The sequence below is a fragment of the Rutilus rutilus genome (assembly GCF_951802725.1).
Source record: "Rutilus rutilus genome assembly, chromosome: 13".
Taxonomy (NCBI): Eukaryota; Metazoa; Chordata; class Actinopteri; order Cypriniformes; family Leuciscidae; genus Rutilus; species Rutilus rutilus.
In genome coordinates this window covers 12,538,696-12,555,973 of record NC_140218.1, presented here as the reverse complement: position 1 = coordinate 12,555,973, position 17,278 = coordinate 12,538,696, and the positions used below count along the sequence as shown (strand labels likewise).

The following is a 17,278-nucleotide window of genomic DNA, read 5'->3' as shown; positions in this document are numbered from 1 at the left end:
AGTTAAGTGGCCTCTTCTTTATAAAATTAGAAAATGATGATATTTTTATGCATTTCTGATAGAAAGGTGCATTGTGGCTTACTGGTCTTGGCCAAAATATTTAAGATATTCTGGTCACTAGATATGGCTCAGGTCACTCCTTCAATGTAGCCTAAATCTGTAGAGCTTTTTCAACCATTTTATCATCCGCCAAAATAATAAGTCAGATTCCTAACCCTAAAAGTAATAGCTATAGTAATAGTATTGCTTGACTTAGCCAGCACCATAAATGCATAAGCATGCATAGCGAAAAGTCCAATAGAATCAAAAAAACATTAATTTAGAGATGTTTTGTTGCTTTTATTGGACTTTATTTGAACTTTATTTGAGTTTTTGGATGGTTTGGCCATTCTATACTACTACTTTCAACAAACTGACATGCATAGACTTTTTTTCTGCTGTTTCCAAACATTTTTCCTGCTTGATTATATTGACCTCTGCAATCTCGAAAAGATTAGCCTTCCAGTCTGAATGGTTATTTATAGAAACCCAAACTAAAGTGTGGTGTACGCCAGAGGCTTCTTAGCTCAGCAGGGGCTGCAAGTTACCCTCGGTGTACCAGACCACTCAAGCCTCCCTGAAATACATGGGTTTAATCTCCAAGCATCTGGTGTTTAAGGCTTGTCTGAGAAGGAGCTTCTGGCTCACTCAAGTTTGATTAGTCATTTTATCTTAACACGGTTCTACCTGGTGTGTTTTTCCTCCCTCATTTTGGATGCATGATGTCAACTGACTGCCCTTTAAGGCTCTTAGCTTGATATGCGTCCTGAAAATGTTCATTGCATCACAGTTTAAGACTGTGTTTTAAGTTGGTTACTCTTGCATCCACTAATTCTTTGGCCCAAACACTGGCAAATCCTTCTACTTAGACTAATCTTATTATCTGAAGTGTCAAGTGGTATTTATTTACCAGTTTGTGTTTCTCTTTGCTACATTTGGTTTGTCCAGTGGTAGTCAGGTTTTCTAAAAGTTACTAAATGCAAGAGGTCATCACTAAATTATAGCTTAATTCGTGTTTGTGTTGTCTGTTTGACTCTTCTTTGCCATTTGCATGTTAATTAAGGGGCCGTTTACACGTCATCTTTTTCAACTAAAAACCCAAAACTTTTTTATGCGTTTTGGCCGTTCATTTTCAAGATAATGGCGTTTTGGGGGCCTGAAAACGCAAACTTTTGAAAACGGCTTTTAAAGTGCAAGTTTTGGAAAATTATACCATTAACGTCTCCGTGTAAACTACAAAAACGAGAATTTGTGAACAATGGTAACGTCATGCGCATGTGTATCTACTGGCCTGGCATGAATAATACAGCGTTTCTAGTCGTTTTCGTGGATTTGTGTGAATGGGGATTGTTTTGACAATGTTGTCGTCTGTAGGACGAGGAAAAACGTTTCTGTTTTTAGCACATTGTTGTCGTGTAAACGTACCTTAAGTGTTGAGGCTTAATTTTCAGTGGACAGATGATCAAATTGGTAAAAACTTCCCATACTGCACTGAAGGATGGACCTAGAAATATCTAGAAACCAGAATATAATAGATTATTGGGCTTTTTTTCCGTCTTGGGGTCAGTAAGGAACCACCTAGCAACCACCCAGAATTCCATAGCAACTGCATAGCAATGCCATTGCACTTTGAGTTTTGTATGGGCGAAATGTAAAAATAGTTATTCATGCTACAAAAAAGTGTTTAAAACTGTATGAAAAGGACATTTTACACAAAAACTGACAATTTTCTTGTCAATGAATTGACTGATTCATTCGCAAGCGCTTAGTTTGAATCAAAAGACGCGCTGCATTTTATTAAAGTGATCAAAGTAAATACGTAATGAAATATTGTTGGTAACTTAACTCACAATTGACGTAATAGATGATAGCCTTTACTTGAGAGACTGTATTGTTAGCATGACTCCAAAAGTCAAATGCAACCCCCTACATACACACAAAAACACACCGCAGGGTTATTGCTATCAGCTTTTCAAGTTCTGAGATGATGTAATGCTCATGAACAGGCTCTCGCAGCTGTTAGCCGTTCCCTCCACCGTTCAACAGCCCTCTTAGCCTTACAGCTTTCCCATCATCCCTCACTCTGTCACGCTTTCAACTTGCTTTTATCACACACTAGAAAGGCTTAAGACTGTGCTATTAGCATATTGTTCTTCCTCCAGGTCCTGCCCTTGGTTTAAGTGCTTGTTCAGCTATTAGACCCGTTGAATAAATGAGATTAGCAGTAATTTAGCCGTGAATTTGCAGTTGGAGTCGTTTGGTTCGTTTGACTGATGAAGCGGCGCTGTTGGACCCTTAGGGTGAAATTTGTGTTCCTTCATTTAGGTCCCAGCTGAGATGAGTAATGAAAATGTTCACTAGTATGCTATACATACTTCACTGCAAGACTTTGGCTGAAATAATAAATATAGGATTTTTTAGTTATAATAAGGAATGTTTTTAGACTAATATTGTATTGCAATGGTATTCCACAAAAAGCCTCTGTTACTTTTATAAAGTTAATCAGCCAAGAGCAGTGTGTGATTTTGTCTTTGGTTTAACATTAATGACACAGACAGCAGCATTAGGCTTTAAGACCGAACTCGCAGCTCGCACACAGAAAGCGCTTGGGGATCAGTCTCTTTCGCTGTTTAATGGGTTTTAATAACTCTTTTTAAAATAAAGCATGTCCTGTATTTGACAAAAGTCACGTTAAATGATTTGACTGATTTGGACATTAAGTCTAGCCTGGCTAACGTCAGACCTCGTCTCATTGAGACGTGGTCTGGGAACCACATGTTCATTTTCTCGTATTTGAGGCGTGGTTTACGAATGCCCAGAGCCGTTTATTGGGCGCTACGAATGTCTATCAAATGCGCCTGTACGTAGCTCATAGCCAATCGTTTCAATTATACCAGATGACGTATGTAGAGCGACAGAAATTCGACGAGGAAGAAGACGATGGGTCAGAGATTTATGTGTACACGATGGCGTTCAGCGAATATTGCCGTTTGTGCAAGACAAGCATGAGGGTAGAAGGTACAGATATAGATATAAACAAACTGCTTCGGTGTGTCGCATAGACGTCGTCATCGTCTTGCTGCTCCCTCCCCGTTCTGTGATTGGTTCCCTTTTTGAGGGGAAAATCTGGTCCATGGTGTCCAGGCTGCCTAGCAGCGTGAATAAAATCGAGCTGCGCGCAAGGCAGCATGGGGAAACCCAGGCTACATTAAGTCTAGGCTTTCAAGGAGGGGCGAAAGCACACCGCTTCAAAGTAAAGGAATGGCATGCGCACAATGATAATTTTATTTTGATTATCACGTTTTCATAATCGTTGGACTTGGAAGCCAAAATCGATACTGATATCAATAGATTTAACGCAGTCTTACTGCTGTTGAATTGTTCTTCAAATGCATCAGCACGCATGAAAGACACATGATTGAGACTATCAGAAATAATCTGGCCAATCAGCACAGCCATCTAGTAGGTGGTCATTGCTGTATTTTAACATTATTACAAGGACATAATAGATCACAATCTCTTTGAACTGCTTAAAACGTCTTCAGGATCGATCACGATATAAAATCATCAGATTGCCCACCCCTACATGGCATGTATTATAGCTAATTGACATAACAGAAAGTTTCCCTGCTGAAAAAAAAACATCTTAAACCAGCCTATGCTGGTGTTAATTGGTCTTCCAGCCTTTGGTTGGTTTTAGAAGGGTGTTGGCCTGGCTAAGAGACCAGCAAACCAGTTTAATAGTTTTTCAGCTGGGTTATTATGGCTGACAAGTAACATAACACATTGACCTGGGTGCATTAATGCATACTGTGCATACATAATGCATACTATTCCAACGACATTAATATTTTATCTCATAATCACTAGTTGGGAACATAAAAAGTTGACAGTTGTGACATCATGAAACAAAAATATGGCATGCGTGGCTTTAATACGTAAAGGTAATTTCGTACTTTTCAGTTTGATTGTATTACAGTGTTACCGCTTGTGATTTTTGTTGTTAAATATTTCAGAGAATATTGAATTAAAGTATTAATATATTAGGTATTTCGCTGGTTGCGACAGTTTTTCATTCCTATTGTGACGTATATCCGAGTGAAACAGCTTCTCGAACAAAAAAAAAGTAGGGCGGGGCTTAATTTTGTCCATGGGGATTGGATGGTTGTGGATTTCTATTGGCGGATCTCATGTGAGTGACAGGTTGTCCCGCTCACGCACCAGTAAACGCATCATCAGAGAAGAGAAGAGATGTTGCTGCAAGGTATTTTGATGAAAAAATTAAGAGGGCATATACAAAAAAAAGATGTGCATGGATAAATTATTTATTATAAATACTGCAAGATTCCATAAAAAAAAACAAGAATTGTCGATTTTGGTGTTATGAGAGTTGCCTCATAAACAAATAATCTCTGAGTTTGAATTTCAATGATGTGATCTCGTAATAATTACGATAATGTGGACAACAACACATGAATGCAGCAAAACTCTTTAAAAGGAGTTTAGAGTCAGAGCTATGTGTTTAGATTGCTAGTCATTACATATATTTCTAGATTGTGACTAAGCAATTGACTGTGTAGCTCTAATGTAACTCCTGTAGCTCTTGGTTTCTTGGCTTTATGCTGTGTTCATTATAAGAATAGCCCGCTTGTGTCACCCCTCTCATCCGCGTGCCGATTACGGTAGATTAAAAGGGCCCTTTAACAAGAGTTCATGCCATCACTTTGTCCCACGCTGGCTACTTCTGAACATCTTCCCCCACCCAGCTTAAGTCCATTTAGGCGGATCTCAGCCTCTTGTTAATGACCACGTCTCTGCCAAGGATGAGCTCTGTAATATCTGCTTGTGTACTGAGTGTACAGACGGTATAGCTTTTCATTACATCCTAAATACCCCTGTGCTGTTACAGTAACAATTTAGGGATTTTGAGTGAAAGGCATATCAGTCATTTTCATGGCTGTCCACCCATTGAGAGTTTAAGTCTGGCTATCTAGATGGGTTGTTTTTCATGTGTAGTAACCGCACATTACCTGCAGACAAATTGTCATCGACGATTGTCAATAGCTGGGTTTCCATCCATGTATTTTTATGTGAATTTGTTTTTAGATATTGCTTTTTTTTTAATGCTAGATGTTTGCTACTAGGTGATTGTTTACTAGCCCAAGTAAAAAAAATCCCAGTCTCAGTGTAAGTAATTGTCTTCGGTTAAGCAAGCAAGCAAGCAACTTTATTTATATAGCACATTTTCAAACAACAGACGTTGCCCCAAAGTGCTTTACAAAAATGAAAACATTAAAATCATATAACAAAGCAAACATACCTTATTCAAAAGCTAAATACGTTTGAGCTGACCTCACGTGGAATAAGGGTAACATCTTCAGTTTGTTGTTGTGTTGCAAATTTTGAAATATTATAATAGCATTTCTAGTATTTAAGGGTTAAGTATAGCATATGACGTGGCCGTTCAATCTAAATATAGGTTAAACTCTTTTTTCCACTACTTTTGCACTACCTGTCAACACCATTGAGGCTTGGAAAACTCACTCCTGAGTCCTGATGCACACACTCATTCTGCCTTTCGGTCACATGTCTTTACTCAATCTCTATTACGTAAGCACACTTTATATGCTAACACAAAATATTTATGCCCTCTGTTTGAGTTTAAAAGTGACGCCGAAGTTGCAGAGGAAACATATCAGATTCATTGTCTGAAGTCTGCTTGTTGCGTCTCGTTCTACAGCTGCCTGAGCGGCCTGTTCATAAAAAAAAGCTGCAAGTTCAAAGCCAGGTTCTGGATTACTACCATATGTCTGCAAAGCCAGACTCCAAGAGTAAGTCTGCCCCAGCCGTACCCTCTAATTTCTTATCCCAAAATTGGACATTTGAATGGCTGTGCAACATTGTCCCTCCCCTATGACTCTTGCACGGTACGTTCTCACAGTAACTCTTCTCTGCAGGATAACTGAAGCCATCTTAATACAACAAGAGGTTTCCAACGTGTTCCTTTGACGCTTAGGAAATGCCACGTTTGAAATGATGTCATGTTGACATGCATCCACCACTGCAGAGCGGATATCTTATCAGGAGCCACTGCTGGCTGGTGTCCATCCACGGAAACAGCTGACATTGTTGTAGTCACACGGCATTCATAACGCATAAATCTCCGAAAAGGAGGACCAGGGCTGTTATCAATGCAGAAATGTCTGGCTTTTATTGTTTGTGCAAATCATAGACAAAGTTCACTGTCTGTGTAGGAGGGGTTTGCAAGGGATCTTTGTTTCTCAAATACTGGAAGGTATTGGCCTGGTCTGTCATTCCCAGCATGCACTTCACCCCAGTATGAATACAACATTTGTCTGGTAGTGTGGGTTGAACACCCTCTGACAACCAGGCCCCTTTGCCCAAACTGCTTGCACAGACTTTGACACCAATGTGCCTGCTCCTTGCAGACTTGGTAATACTGATTGTAGAGTGAAGAAACCGAAGAACATCTCAAAAGCGATGAGACATTTTCGTCAAGACATCGGGCAAATTAGGAAGACTTTAATTTGATTGTTCTTGCCAAGGTGTAGGGGAATTTTAGGTGTTCCCGTCTTGGCGTACTGCAAGATTACGCTGTGAGATCCACAATTTAAGAAGCGAGGAACCCGTCATACATTCTCAATAGAGATTTATTGTCATGAGTTTCATTGGGGTGCTGTGAAATGGGTGCCAGGATTTCCTCGGGTTTGGAATATAGGTCCGGTTTTGGCATGCCTAGTTGCACACTTTTATGGGTTGGAACTCGTGAAACGGGATCAAAGAAAGGTTTATTTGTTAGGGAAGATGAGGTAACTGCAGGTGCTTGCTTTATGGCGAATTGTTTGAGATTGACTATATCCAGTTAATAGCACATCAGAGGTGGACATCAAGATGACTCGTTAGATGTCGAGTGTTTGTTTATTGTACGAGTTGGTTTTGTTCCCTTTTAAAGTAGCCTTTAGAAGATCAGTTAGCGGGGTGCTTAGTTTTGCAGTTAACGTTTACAGCCTCGTCCTTCACAATGTTCCTTTACTGGAGGAAACGGGGAGCGTATGAGCTCGAGACACTACCGTCTTCTTTGACACAGCGGGGGGTGGAACGGTACTCTTGGTCGTCCCCACTGGATGTCATCCATGATGTTAATGGTAAGGCTGGATCCACTTTCCCAAAATACCCTAACTCTTTAGTCACTAACCATGAGTTGTCATCTTTAGTACACTTCCATCTCAGATTGTACTTGCTTAAACTTTAGAATTTGAATGTTGTTCATGTATCTATGCGTCAGATACACTATATTGTTTCCTGTTGTTTGTAGCGCTATATTAAGCTGTTTTTCATCATAAGACCTCTCCACACTTCTTGTTAAAGGTCCCGTTCTATGTGATCCCATGTTTCAAACTTTAGTTAGTGTGTAATGTTGTTGTTAGAGTATAAATAATATCTGTAAAATTATAAAGCTCAAAGTTCAATGCCAAGCGAGATATTTTATTTAACAGAAGTTGACTACAAAAAACGGCTGGATTGGACTACACCCCTCTACATCCTGCTTTAATGATGTCACTAGAACCGTAACCTCCGCCCACAGGAACACAGGCGTATTGATGGCGAAATGTCAACAGACGTGGTTGATGTTTATCTATAATCGGATACCGCAAAAGTTTAATTCGAAGTTGTTAGTTTGCTCTGTCCATTTCACCACGGACTGTTTTTCTAACCTGGAATAATATCAAGCAGACTTCTCTCAGCGTTTCATACTGACGAAGGGGACTATTTCAACTATATTCCAGCAAGCGGTAAGTAGTGATTTAATATGGAAGTAGCGATCACTCTTCACATCGTTCGTTTCTCTTAGTAGGATGAAAATAATCTTACTTAAACTGTGATTAATATACAGAAAGCGATCAAAGAACAATCCCTTTCCAATCGCCCAAGCTGTCAATCACACAGCGCGAGTTTATCTGGACACTTGCCAAAACTCGTTATGAAATCAATGACGCTGTTACACTGCACAACGAAGCTCTTACTGTATTTATATGCCTCATGTTTGCATTGGTGAAATCATTAGTGATAGTGCAGAAACTGCGTTGCAATGATAAGATCTTTCACGCGATCAACAGACTGTCATCTGCTCAGTGCTCATCACTGCAACCTTTTATGTGATGGTAATAGATCTAAATACTTAAAAAACTTCTCATGATTCGTTAATCCAGATAGCTGTAATAGTAAAAACGTATAATAGCTGTAATAGTAAAAGTTTTCCAGATAGTTCCACATGTAATGCCAGATATTTCATATGCAAGCATGTCAGCCAATCACAGCAGAGGGCGTTTACACTGAAGTCTCACAGCAGACACGCCCCTTCAAACAGAGTGTTCAAACCAGGGAATGAAATCAGGCTAGGAAATATGCCTTTTATTTCTAAATTATAACAATTTTTGATCTAAAAAACATACTAACATTATAAGGGCACCCCTGGAAACATTATAAAATAATAAAAATAATCCATGGAATGGGACCTTTAACTTTGTATGCTTGCTGCCTTCTATTTGTGTTTTTGAAAGATGTGTTATGGTCAATCATTGCTGCCGCCTCCATATTCTTCAGTACTCTTGCCCTTATCCCTATAATAATAATAGTATATGATGAAACTGGACACACTGTTTTTCATTAGCCTATCATTCAGTCCTCCTCAGTGCTTTATTTTTTTGTCTCACAACTTATGCAACCCAAATTTCTTCCGGAACATTTGGGACACTCATCTGGAGATGGAAAGCTTTAACACTGAGTCTCTTCTTTGATCTCTTCCATTCATAAGACCTGTAATTAAGGCTGATCCATTACCGAGAGCCGCTCTCTGGCCACTGCGGCCTGCAGAAGAGGAGCGTACTGCATTTCTAAGTGCATACTTGTCCTCTCGAATGCTGTAATTAGTCTGGGGGATTATAATGGTGGGTCATGGCTCACTTTGGTGTTTGAGGTAGTAGCGGTGATGGGAAAATGTCAGAAACTCATAGTGGATTATGCAGTCATCTTAAAAAGCACATTGCTGTAAGATTAGCTCTAGTGGTGCCTTCAAAATGGTCTTATTACTGTATGTCCTCGAGATTCAAGTGTGTGGCCTCTTAAGTCCTCTCTGCATGTTGTGTAAGAAGCAGTGCTGGAGGCATGGACGTCAGAGACTTGCTGTCAGGTTTCTGTCAATGACATGAATGAAAATAACTGAAATGTGCTTATTGCATTTTTAGTTTTTCAAGCAGACAATTTTTGAAACTTAGTACTGAAAATGTTTATCATCTCAATGTTTCTAATTCGATTTGACTGGACATTGTCTAATTAAAATAGGCATACACAAACAAAAAATGTTGGTTGATAATGCAATACAGTAAAAAAAATTACATTTGGTTTTCAGCTAAAAGAGAAAAATCGTGGTCAGAATACAAAATTACTTTGATATTACTTTGCCTCAAATAATTTTAAATTCTATTTCTCATAATTGTGACATTCTCAATCTCATAAATATATATTTCATAATTATATTTTAAATTTGTGACTTTTATATTTCACATTGTGACATATGCAACTATATAATTTTCATAATTGTGTCTTTTATTTCACACAATATGACATGAGTGATATAAAGAAAATCTCTCACAATGTGACTTATTTTAAACTCTTAATTATTCATTTTTATTTATTCTATAAATGTGCTTTCGCATTAATATCTGATAACCAAAGTTATAAAAAAAATATATTGTGGCCAAAATTCTAAAAAAACACATACAGCGAGCACATTTAGCCCATACAGCACTGTTTTGGATGCTCGATAAGTTCCGTCACGAAATATATCTACATCATAAAAGCCGACCAATTAGGTTGTGAGGATGATATGCCCTATGCATTTGGGTTCTGGATCTTTAGGTTCAATGTTAAAATGCCAATGTGAACACAAAGATGCTTTTTGTCCTTTGTTGTGCATTTGTAAGCAGTTTGTGTAGGGTACAGATGCCTTTCTATTAGCCAAAAGTCAGTTTAATGTGTATTCAATGGGATCCTGTTCACCATATAGTTTTAAACCCTTTTATTTTCCCATGTGGTGAATGCAGCAGTTGGCAGCATCTCTGACAGTCAAGCGAAACACCTCGTACCTTGGCAGGCTGCTGCCGTCCACCATCTGTCTTCTAGTAGACGCCTCGCGTTACATAACTCTCTCCAGCGTCTCCGGCTGACGGGGAGGTTTAGCCTTCTGAGCGAAGCATGAGAACGAGGCAAGACATCAGACAGTAGTTCCAGTAGTGTGCCAGTCGCCTCAGTGGTACCGGACAGAGGGATAAGTTCACCACTGATCTAAGGCATTCCTCAAATTCCTTGTAAAAGCCCGTACAAAAGCGATACGTAAACATACTTTTAGAAACCTCCTTTCTGCCTATACATGGTAAACACGGTACAGTTAAGGTCAGGTCCTTACTGTGTGGTCTTCTTTGAGGAAGATTATGATCAGGCTGCAGGGTTGTGGGATTGTCGGTTGGGAACTGTACGCCTTTGTTTTATGGATCACTGATTTGTATGATTATTAGAGGTGTTTGCTAAGACGAGCATTACTATTTCTAATGCTCGTACTTTGGGTTGGGGTCTTAGTACAGTCCAAAGTATTTGGCTTGTCCTGAATGGTTTGTTCTACGAACATGGATTGTTTTTTAACGGCCTACATATTTATTTATTTATTTTGGTTATTATTAATTTTATATTTTACGTATTTTATATAACATTGTAAGATTGTCAAGTCTTGTTTTTTTTTTTGGCAATATTTTTTCAGAATAATAATAATAATAATAATAATAATAATACTGATTATATTAATACATTATTATTAGTAGTAATAATGTATATTATTATTATTATTATTATAATATAAACTCATACTATTGTAACGTTGTTGTTTTTATTATTATTTCTAATAATTAGTTGTTTCGTTTTCTATTATTAAATATTTTGTATTACTCAATTTATTTTATTCATATATATTATAGTTGTTATTCATTTTATATTTTACATACTTAAAGGTAGGGTAGGCAATTGTTTGTTATACTGGTTGAAACTTTCTTCACATCCTGACAGCAATCAATAATAGAAGTAGTCTAAATTATGAAAACTTGTATATCTTTTGTGAAAGTCTCAGGACCACATTTTTTTCTTCGAATCATTGCATTCATCCAATCATTGCATTACAGATAGTCACTGAGAGCCACAAACAAACAGCAGCCGCCTTTTACAGTTTCTCCTCAACCAAAACAACAAGCTTATGCTGCGTTCACCATCGTGTCCTAATTACCGTGATTACGAAATGGCAATCCATGACGTTCTACCCGGAGCTGTTTACATCCTCAGACTCGGATTTATGCGTTTCGACGTCAACACTATCAACACCAAAATTAATTGCAGCATTCAGGTGGTACAACTAGAGCTCTGTAATTTGTTTAAGTTCATTATTATTATAACATTATGTGCTTTGAGACATGCGGTAATTTAACGCCATCTCTCGTGACGCTTTGCAGACTCCGCTCTGGCTGTGTGTTCATGTGTTTTGAAGGAGGCGTGGCTTTGGCAGTTATGACGTCACTTTGTAGGCCAATCGGCAGTTCGCATCACACTGGTTCCCTCGACAAAAACCCAGTATGATTTTCCCATAGGCTTCTGGATTATGCAAAAAACAAGCTCTATGATAGTGCTGCACGATTAATCGTATCGCAATCGCGATGTCAAGCCTACGCGATTATATGACGCTTCATATTTACTGAATGAGCACTGTGCCAATGTTCGTCCGACTGTTTGTACTGTATTTTATTTTGTATTCTTCTAAACTGTTTTAATTATTCTTATTTCTTTTTATTATTTTAATTTCTTCTATGTAAAGCACTTTGAATTGCCATTGTGTATGAAATGTGCTATATAAATAAACTTGCCTTGCCTTGCAAAATGCTGCGATTTTATATTAAATAAACTAATTAGCGCTGTTAACGCAATTAACGCAGCATCTGTTAATTTTTGGCATCCTTTGGCTAGTGTTACATGATCCCGCTCTTATTCATGCAAATGCTTTTAAACCATTCATGCGTGACAAAAAATAATGCGTGGTCAGTGAATGTCCTCCTGACACACACACACACACGACCCACAGATAGACACGCGCCAGTATTGTACAGACAGCGCGCCAGTATCAAGTTCTCTTTCGCGGTTGAACGAACAACACACATGTACATTATGCCAAAATGAACGCGCTGCCTGTGAATGTCATGACTGTGACACACAGAAAGACTCGCGCTAATATCATGCGTGCGCACAAAACAGCATGCCAGAATACGGTTCTCTTTCGAGCTTGAACAAACAATAACACTCACAATTATGCCACAATGTATTTTGGTCGAGTATCTTCATAACATAAGAGTAGTCTTATGATGAACGTGAAGAGTTGTGACTCGTGAGAGAATGAGGCGCGTGTGAGATCCGCGTCTGACAGCAGCGACTGGTCTTAAAGGGACAGTACACAGTAGCCACTAATTATATCTGTCGCTAAAGTTAATCAAAGAACAAAGGGAACAGAGAAAAACACTCACTGCTCTTGACTAAAGAACTTTTTTCTTTAGGCAGATTATCACTAATCTGTGTGTGCATTTATTTTCCTTGAGAACCAAGCAAGTTGACTCATGAAACCATTTGTTTATCGCAAATCGCAATCGCAATATTGACCTCTATTATCGCAATATGACATTTTCCCCAAATCGTGCAGCCCTACTCTATGATCAACAAAAGTTTGATACTTACACATTTTGTCCATTAAGATGAATTTTGAAGCCTAAATAGAAGCCTAAATTGAAGCCTAAATTGAAGCCTAAAGAAGTAAACAGAAGTAAAAAGCTAAAGATAGGCTATAAACGAACGAAAAGCTAAAGATAGGCTATAAACTATCCATGGTTGCACAAATTTAATGTCATCATCACTAAGCTTCCGACAACTATTTCAGTTTTTATCAAAAACGGTTTAGCATGCAACTATTGTTTCAGCTTTTATCCTTTTTATTGTTATTTATTTATTTATTTTTTAATTGTTCATTTTTTTTTTAAATTGTGACTATATTGTATTAAAACTTTAAAAAACAGTTTTTACCTCTTCTAAAGTTGGAAACCCAAAAGGTAAACAACACTCACATTTTATTCACTTTGGCTTTAAAATATTGGCCACAGTGAGTTTTTTCACCCGCTGTATTTAGAGCATGACTGCATAAGTTGCCGTACGCACATGCTGTCTCACTGTGTGTGTTGAGGTTGACAATACATGTGCCGCTAGCTTGCTTTTATTATTTGTTTGATTTGGGCCTAATCAGCTGTGCTGAGGTCAGACATTCCTGTCCATGTTAAACAGAGAGGAAGAGAAAGGGATAGAGTGTGTGTGTGTGTGTGTGTGTGTGTGTGTGTGTGTGTGTGTGTGTGTGTGTGTGTGAAGGAAAGGAACAGGAGGAAGTTAAAGAGATAATAAAAGAGATGAATACTGCTGAATCAGACTCTTACCACCTATTACTAGCATTCTGCGCTAAGCTAAACATGTAGAGCCTACTGTCTTTATTCATTATAAATGTAAAAAAACATCATAAGATTATTTATCAAATCTCCTGTGTAATATCTTATTGTGCCCTCTTGAAATTTAATTTTCTTTTTTTTATATTTTTGTTTCATTTGACTTTTTTTTTTTTTTTTTTTTTTTTTTTTTAAATATATTTTGTATTTTATCCATTTTTTGCAGAGTAAACTAGCAAAGTATTATGCTTTTTTCACCTGTTTTACTTTAAACATCTGCAGACGTTTTATCACCCAAGTGTTTGGAAAGAATAAATATGAGGAATAGTGATGCTTCCCTGAAATTCTCTAAACTGGTAAGCCAGCGCAGGCAGCTGGTGCTGTGGTCAGACACTGTCGTGTCACATCATTTTAGGATTCGTCACAAGTTTCTGATTCATGCCACTCTTGATTGTCTAAAGCAGTGGTTCCCAAACTGAGGCATTTAATATCCTTCTGCGTATCCTTCTTTAATATCCTCTCTTCCATTTAGACTGCCGTCACCTAGTCCACGATGAAACTGATTTTCAGATGCTTCATGAAGGCAAAGTTTTTCTAACCCTATTAAATCTATGTGTCATGTTTTATGTTAAATTCCTAAAATTCCATTAATTGAATTAATATGACAAATAAAGCAATAAATTAAGCTAAATCAATAATTTCAATCAAATGAAATCAGTATCAACAAAAGTTATCTTTGCACTGTAGTGACACAAAGCTGCATCTAGATGCATTTACACAGTTTAACTGCTCAGAGATGACATGAATGCAATTACAATGGCATATTATATTGTTATGAGATGTTTTAAATAATAAAAAAATATGAAATGATGGTAAAAACCAAGAGAATACTTTTAAAACCGCCAGTTAGGTGGCAGCAAATCACTGTCTTAATGAGTGAGTCATTGATTCATTGATTCGTTGATGCATTGATTCAGTAATGAAGCAAGTGGCTGTATTTACGTATTTACATCACTGACTCTCCCGATTCATTCAATGAAACGCCACTGTGTGTTGCTTGGAGACGCACAACGATATGTTCGGTAAAAAAGCATTCTTGCTCGTATAATTTATTATCTAGGCTGTGCACATCTGTATCTATATTTGTTCTGTATGGTAGTATGCTTAAAAAAAAAACACTTTAACAAAGGGACATTGTCGAAAATGTAGCAGTAATGTAGCGCGATTTGCTAAGGCGGCATACTCTGCACGCAACGTATTATATGCACGCTGCTTTTGTGGATGAAGTCAGCAGCTGTGTCCCAAAGTTGAAGGTTGCATCCTTCGAAGGACGCAGACTTCAAGGATGCAGCCTATGCGTCCTCTGAAGGACGCACCATGTAGCCTTCCTAGGATTTCCTAATTGTGCAACCAGGTGTTCCCGATCACCGCTCCTGGCGCCAAGCAACGGTGCGAGAGGACAGCTGCTATCCTGATCATTCATTTTGATAACTGAGTAAACAGCTATGGAGCCAGAATTGGCTATTGTCATTTTTATGTTTAATATTTTACTGGAGGTCATGGTGTGCCCCGGCGCTGCCGAATCATGTATTTTCGGTAAAACCCAATTTAATATAAAAAGTCCAGTATTTCTCGCGCTCGTCATCTGCAGCTGTCACGGTTGCCAGGCGACAAGAACAATCCTTCGTAGGCTAGACCGGTCCGAGCGCGTCAGATGCGCCCTTTGATATGGGACGCTGCTGTAGTTAGCAACAATTTGTTAATATTGTGACAATAAGCCTACATTTTGTTACTTAAATTTTCGGAACTGCATATTTCGTTAAGTATTCACTTACAAATGTGAAGTAACCTGAAGTACTTTTTTCCCTCACGTCACAATATGATTACATTACACTACACAAAAGTATATAATGTAACAACCAGATATTACTGTATATTGAAAATATACAGAAGTAAAATGCAACATAGCCTACGCAGTAATGCAGTAGTAGCCTAATATAAATGCAGTAGTTATTAAAAGTACTTTTTTCAGAAAGCCGTCGATTGAATCAGCCCTGCAAACCTGTTGGTAGACAACTTAGTGGATAGTGGAAATATGCACTTTAACACGAGACCATCCCAGATGATGTCCCACCAGCAGGAGGCATTACCAGGGGCAGCCCATCCCGGTCCAGCAGCTCCAGCGTCTCCCTGCTCAGCTCAATAGAGTCTACATCATTTTTTTCTTATTTTATGTATTGTAAAATTAAATGTTTATGTTGATTTTGATATGTTTAACGTATTTTGTAAATAGTTGGAAAAAGTACTTTAATGTAGCCTAAAGAACAAATGATTTTCATTTACCAATTTTATTTGAAAAAATAAAAAGGTATAGAATTTGTTTCATGCAGAAAGTATTACTGTCATTACAAAAATAAACAATGTCCAGAACAATTCATTCTCTTTTATTTACACAATTAAAGTTGCATAAAAATAAATGTACATAATTTTTCTTTTAAAAAATAAAAGTGAAAAAAGTTAAACAAGAATATGTAGAAAATATATATTTTTTTCAATCATTCTCTCAAGAAGAGAAAACAGCCTATCCATCCTCTCCCTTCTTTCCTGTGCACTCCTTGCCTCTACCTCCCTCTCTAGTTGCATTTCTTCTCTGATCAAGTCCAAAAACTCGTCCTGTCTCGCCGCCTTCGTGCTGGTGCTGCTGCCCCTGGCTCCTCCTCACCGTGGGCACCCACTACTGAACTCGGCCCTAGTGTGTCCTCAGGGATTGAGGCGATGAGGACAGGGGGGTTGGTGTCCTCTGTCCCAACATCTCATCCATGAGGACAAACCAGGGCCAAGTTGCAGCAGTGGGTTTCCCACTCACACCCTCTCCTGTCCCAGGACACTTGCAATCCTAAAGGCAGAGCAAATGAACCGTGACTTGTTAATAACAACAACAGGACAATACATTTCAGCAAAGATGTGTGTATTACTTTTCTTTATATATATATATATATATATATATATAGACCCATTTTTTCCTGAATTGTTCTAAAAAAGCAGAAAAGGGTACTTAACACAGAGGAGCAATCTTAAGTGCATTGTTAACACTGCAAAATGAGACACATCAAGACATGCATACAAAATACTTAAGAAATCATATTTCTGTATACTAAAATTTGGTTAAAACCACATTGCATGACAGCACTACAAAAACACAAAGTGAAACCTTATTGCCGTATCTACTGCTTTTCTTATTGTTTTGGGCTTTATTGGGTGAGTGATATTTCTTATGATATACAAGTGCAAATATTACAAATAGGTCGTTAAACTAATAACGTTATTACCACAAGTTTTGCCTAAAACTACCTGATAAATGTAGCCACGCAATGGTGACGAAGGAGTTAAGAAGAAGTTTATAAGAAAATTTAACTCTGGTTTCGCTAGCTATTTGAGTAAATGAAAACATAATACTTACATTTAAATGTGAATTTGCTGTCCACCACCGATCTCTAATCTCGGCCGCCTTTAAAAATAAATAAATAAATGCTGTCGTCAACGGCGCGCAATGACTTATGGGGTAGAATAGGCCGCTAAGTGTCCATTTATGTATCCTTCTTTTCACGGGGAAACGAAGGGTGCATTTGGCGTCGCTTTTGAATCAGGGA

General features: G+C 38.0%; 1 protein-coding gene across 2 annotated transcripts in view; it reads left to right on the top strand.

The window, feature by feature from the left end:
• Window positions 1-17,278, top strand: part of plekhg5b (pleckstrin homology domain containing, family G (with RhoGef domain) member 5b) — a gene marked incomplete at its 3' end in the record, with an annotated part of 77,067 nt that overhangs the window by 2,062 nt on the left and 57,727 nt on the right. The gene's annotated exons all lie outside the window — the stretch shown is intronic.